Source organism: Notechis scutatus, chromosome 3, assembly GCF_049901735.1.
Source record: "Notechis scutatus isolate UNSWTSFEM ecotype Mainland chromosome 3, rNotScu1.2, whole genome shotgun sequence".
Lineage (NCBI taxonomy): Eukaryota > Metazoa > Chordata > Lepidosauria > Squamata > Elapidae > Notechis > Notechis scutatus.
In genome coordinates, this window is record NC_142011.1 from 82,645,825 (window position 1) to 82,651,824 (window position 6,000).

The window sequence follows — 6,000 nt, forward strand, 5'->3', positions numbered from 1 at the left end:
TACATTTGCAATGCCTTGAGGAGTCACTGAAAGGAAGGTCAAAGGTGAAGAAAAAGATAAAGTGCTGTACAAGAAGATTGGTAAAGTGGAGTCTTCTTAATGAAAAACTCATGTCTGTTTCTTCCCGATGCAAACATAACTTCATTTCGGAGAGCTTCAGGTTCCCTCTCTCCTTATTCACCCCCTTCTTCTTCTTCTTCATCTTCTTCTCTATTTTTTTTTTTTTAGGTCAAGCCACTGTGCATCTAAAAGCCTTATTCAGTTGTTCTTGTCACGAGTACTTTGTCTGACGCTGCCTGCATTACTCTTGTAAACAGCGCCAGCATCAAAGTGAAAGCACACAGACTCACATCAGTGGATTAAGACCTTCTGCATGATAAAGTAGCTACCTAGGGTGGGATAAACCTAATATGTGAAAGAATGTTATTGAGGAGGAAGAAAGTGCCAAAACTCTGTCATTCTCTCCAGTAATGTCCTAATCTAATGCCTGACACCAAGGCCTTAGGCCAGTGTTAGTGTTAATCAATGAAATACCCATCTGTGTTCCCTGTCCTTATCGCTATTTAAAACTAGCCTAAACTCAATTATTTTCCCTTAGAGACCAAGATGGGATATTAAGTGGAATGAAAGGGATTGCATCCCACAAAGAAATCCCAGTGTTCAAACGCCAAAGTGTCAAGACTGCTGACTAAATTTTAGTTAAACAGAGATTAAACAGCAATTGTTTTGGACATGAAATGTCCTCTAGCCCATCCCTAAATTAAATCTAATTCACAATCTTACAATTTAAGAAACATGACTAATAATAATAATAATAATAATAATAATAATAATAATAATACTCTGATAATATATCTAATTTCTCATGTAATTTTTAGTTGCCTGTTATTTGGCTGACCCTCTCTGCAAATAAGAATTGCATAATAAGCTTTAGGCAGGCATGTTCAACTAATGTAGTATGGAAGCTTAGCCTCTCATTGTTGTCCAAAGCAACAATGAACAACATAGACATTTCCAGATACATAATGGGTATCCAAATATAAAATAACTTATCTCATGAGTGAACAACACATCTCATCACTCAACAGCAATGTCATCCCAGAATGAATTGTGTTCGTTGCAAACAGAGCAAATATATCATTGCACAGCTTCTTGTTACTCTGATTTCATTTTCTTTCCCATGATGTATCTAAAATATTAACTCATTCTCTATATTGGTAGTGAGTTTTTTACGTAAAAAATTGTTCTTTTAAAATGTTAAAAAGCAAGACTATCCTATGAAATTGGAGGGTGATATTTTGCCTCATGTAATGATACAAAGAGATAAAAGCAATTCTCTGAGCAATGAGTCAATTTGAGAACGGGCTCATTCATTCATTATAGAACACCTATAAGGTGTTCTTCCCACTTGTAATTCAGGACATCAACTGGACATTTAGAGTGCATTTAAAAAAAAGAATTAGTATGTTGTAGGCCAATTCATACCTGTACTGCCTTCTGCATTATAGAAATATTATACATGTCTCTGATATGCAAAGGGGCAAATGACTAGTAAAAATAGCACACTTCCAGATACAGTCACATATATTTTATTTCTTAATTTATGTTCAATCTTATATAGTTCAGGACATCTTGCAGAAAACAATTTTAAAAATTAAGGTTCAAGACCATTACCCTCCTAATGCCACTTTGGCTTCTGTTCCGCCATATATATCTATATAATATAATATATAATATATGTAGTTGTTGCTAAGTTGTGTCTGACTCTTTGTGACCCCATGGACCATAGCACATCATCCCCCCCTCCACTGTCTCCCTGAGTGCCCAAACTCATGCCCACTGTGTTGATGACAATCAATCAATCAAAATAGAGCTTGTGATGACCCAGGTGGGATACAAAATAAACACAGTCACAAAAAACAGGTGAAACGCTTTTATTCCTTCACTTTGCTTCCAAGCTCCAAATATCCTTGAATGGAGACAAAAAACTCCCACACGAGCAGTTACAAAAAGGAGGAAATGCCATTTAAGAGTTGTTTTTATAAAGAGTAAAAAACAACACAAACCAGGCAAGATAAGGGCTTGATGACGTCCACAGATATCAAAACACACACTGGGAAGGACGCCAAACTCAGAGAGGAACAATAAAATAGAGATATTTCCACGCTTTGTTTCCAGCACTCACCCGTACGCATGTCCATCCTCTTATCCAGTTGTCACAGCTGCAGCCCATGAAGAGGATCAAGGCCCTCTCCTCCCCAGTAGACCACATCTCTCTCTTATCCTCTCCTCCCTGCATGCCCTAGGATGGAGAGGGGATGGGCCTGGATCCTCCTCTGACTGCCTAGCCAGCCTCTGCCCTTCCCCAGCCTCCTCCACCTCTGTGGAGCCACACTTCCATTCCCTGTCGGCTGTTCCTCCTCTCCCTCAGAGTCAGTCTCCACCAGGGGCAGGACAGAGCTGGAAGGGGCCTTGGAGGTTTTCTAGTCCAACACCCTGCTCAAGCAGGATACCCTATACCTCAGAATCATCTCATTGCTGTCCCCTTTCCCAGCATCAGGTCTTTTCCAATGAGCCCTCTCTTCTCATTTGGTGGCCAAAGTATTTGAACTTCAGCATTAGTATCTATCCTTCCAAAGGATAGTTAGGATTGATTTCCTTTAGGATTGACTGATTTGATCTCCTTTCAGTCCAAAGGATTCTCAAGAATTTTGTCCAACACCACAATTTGAAAGCATTAATTCTTCGGCGCTCAGCCTTCTGCATTGTCCAACTCTCACAGCTATATATTCCAACTGGGAAAACCGTAACTTTGACTATACGAATCCTTTGGCAGCATGGTGATGTCTCTGCTTTTTAATATGTTACCTTGTTTTGTCATAGCTTTCCTAATACTGAAATAGTCTTAGTGAATCCATCTAATTCAATATTTCTGATGAGGGGGATTGGCGGTGGTGTCCCATGTTGTTTTGGGTCCGGTGGTGGTTTTCGTGGCTGGGAGTCATTTGTTGGTGAGGGCTAGTTTCCAGATGTCTGGTAGGAGGGAGGTATCGACCCGTTTATTCATGTTATGGGGGTGTTTCTCTATTTCGATGGCTTCCCTGATTATTCTCTTGCTGGAGTGTTCAGTGTTGGATATTAATTTGGTTCCTTCAAAATTAATTTCATGTCCTGTGGCTTTAAGGTCCTGGAAAAGGGAGGAAGTATTTTCTTCTTTTCTGACTGCATTCTTGTGTTCTGCGATGTGTGCATTTATTCTCCTGTTGATGGAAAGGAGCACCTATTGGATCACCCCTCTCACCCGTCATAGCTAACCTATACATGGAACACTTTGAAACCAACACTCTAGACAAATCCGAACACAAACCCAAACTCTGGCTCAGATATGTAGATGACACTTTCATAATTTGGCCACATGGGAAAGAAAAACTGGACAACTTCCTCACACATCTCAACAATCTACACCCCAAAATACAATTCACCATGGAAACAGAAACCAACAACCAACTTCCCTTCCTGGATGTCCTAATTTACAACACTGTTACCAACCTAATCCGAAGAGGGATACCCCCAAAAAACCAAGACACAGAACAAGACAATGGTATCGCACTCCTCCCCTACATCAAAGGCGCCACAGACAAAATCAGCAACATTCTCCACAAACACAATATCAGGATAGCCTTCGGCACTGACCAAAAAATAGCCAACATCCTAAGAAACCCCAAAGACAAGATCCAGCTAGAAAACCAAGGAGTTTATGAAATACCATGTAACAATTGTCTAGCCACATACATTGGACAAACCAACAGGAGAATAAATGCACGCATCGCAGAATACCACAGCAATAAAACTCATAAGGTCACCACACAACCCATTACCCAAGCTGTTACAACACAGGAGGCTAATGGAAAAGAGATCAAAACACAAACGACCCAGGAGATTAAAGCACAAGATCCAGGATATCTCCACAACAAAACTCACAAGGCCATCACACAGCCCATTATACCAACATCAACTCCATCAACCAATCAAGAGGCAGCAGCACAGCCAACCAGCCCAGCACACCAGCCCCCCCCACCAGTATTTATAGAGAGATGGCAGCTCCGATCACACACTGCTTGCACTGGCACGAGGCCGAAAGCACCAGCCTGAGGATGGCGAGTGGGACCTCGGCGAAACGTCGCTAAGATACTCTTAATCTTACACGGGAAAAGACCCGAACACACCTAGACCTACATATATATATATATATATATATATATATATATATATATATATATATATATATATATGTGTGTGTGTGTGTGTGTGTGTGTGTGTGTGTGTGTGTGTGTGTGTGTTTTCTTAAGTTTTCACGGGTACTTACATGTACGGCATTCAGCTTTGTTCGGGTATTTTCCCACGTCATTGTAGTTGTGCTTTTAAAGTTGTAGCGACGTTTCGGCAGAATCTCATCTGCCATCATCAGGCTTCTGTATTATATATCACTACCCGCTTCAAACCCCTCTGACCCATACATGAAGCGAACTGACGCCCACCATGAAGATGTGGCACAACCACGAACGCAAAGCCAAAAAACAGGATCACAGCTCACCAGCTCAAATCCCCCAGCAACTAAGACTAACGTGAGCACAACCAAGCCCGCACCTGAACAGGACACACCCCCAGCCAATCAGAACACAGCCAACCCCCCAACCAATCAGAACACAGCCAAACCCCCAACCAATGAGAACACACCCCCACCCAATCAGAACACAGCCAAGCCCCCACCCAATCAAGTCACACCCCACTAGCAGTTAAAAGGAAGAAGCAGCTGCAAGCTCACATTACTCCGAGAAGCACAAAGCCGAAGACACAAGCCTGAAGATGATGAATGAGACTTCATCGAACGTCGCCTAGATACTTCCAATTTTACGCAGGAGAAAACCCAAATAACCAAAGATTCACATACAAATACCGTGAAAACCTCATATATATATATATATATATATATATATATATATATATATATATATATATATATATATATATATATATATATATATATATATATATTTGTTTTCTGAGGTTCTCGCGGTATTTGTATGTGGATCTTTGGTTATTCGGTTTTCTCCCGCGTAAGATTCAAAGTATCTAGGCAACGTTCGCGCAGGTCCCACTCGCCATCTTCAGGCTGGTGCTTGCTTAGTGCCAGTCAAGCAGTGTGTGACCGGAGCTGCCATCTCTCTATATATACAAGTGGTGGGGATGGTGTGCTGGGCTGGTTGGCTGTGCTGCAGCCTCTTGATTGGTTGATGGAGTTGATGTTGGTATAATGGGCTGTGTAATGGCCTTTGTTGTAGAGATATCCTGGATCTTGTGCTGTCATCTCCTGGGTCGTTAGCCTCTTGTGTTTTAACGGCTTGGGTAATGGGTTGTGTGATGGGCTTGTGAGTTCTTTGTTGTGGTATCCTGGGTCTTGCGTTGTAATCTCCTGGGTCGTTTGTGTTTTGATCTCTTTTCGATTAGCCTCCTGTGTAGTAACAGCTTGGGTAATGGGTTGTGTGATGACCTTGTGAGATTTATTGCTGTGGTATCCTTGGTCTTGTGCTGTGATATCCTGGGTCATTTGCTGTGTTGTGACTTCTTGAGTTCTTGAGGTGTAATTTCTTGAGTTTTCTGATGTGATGTCCTGAGCGGGTGGCTGTGATGTAGCATTTTGGGTTTTTAATATGGCTTTGAGTTTGGGGTCTGGGTCTGTGTTCGTTTGGCTTCGAGTTCGTGGTCGTGCCACATCTTCATGGTGGGGTCAGTTCGCTTCATGTATGGTTCAGAGGAGTTTGAAGTGGGTAGTGATGCAGCTGCAGTGCGGCTTCTGGTCTGTGGTCGTGTCTCATCTTCTGTGTGGGTGTGAGTCTGATTTTACGTGGAAGTGTGGTGGTGGCATCTTGTGTGGCCCTCATGGGTGTGGGTCTGGTGTCATTTATCATGTTGGGTACTCTGCCTGTTCATGAGGGCGGG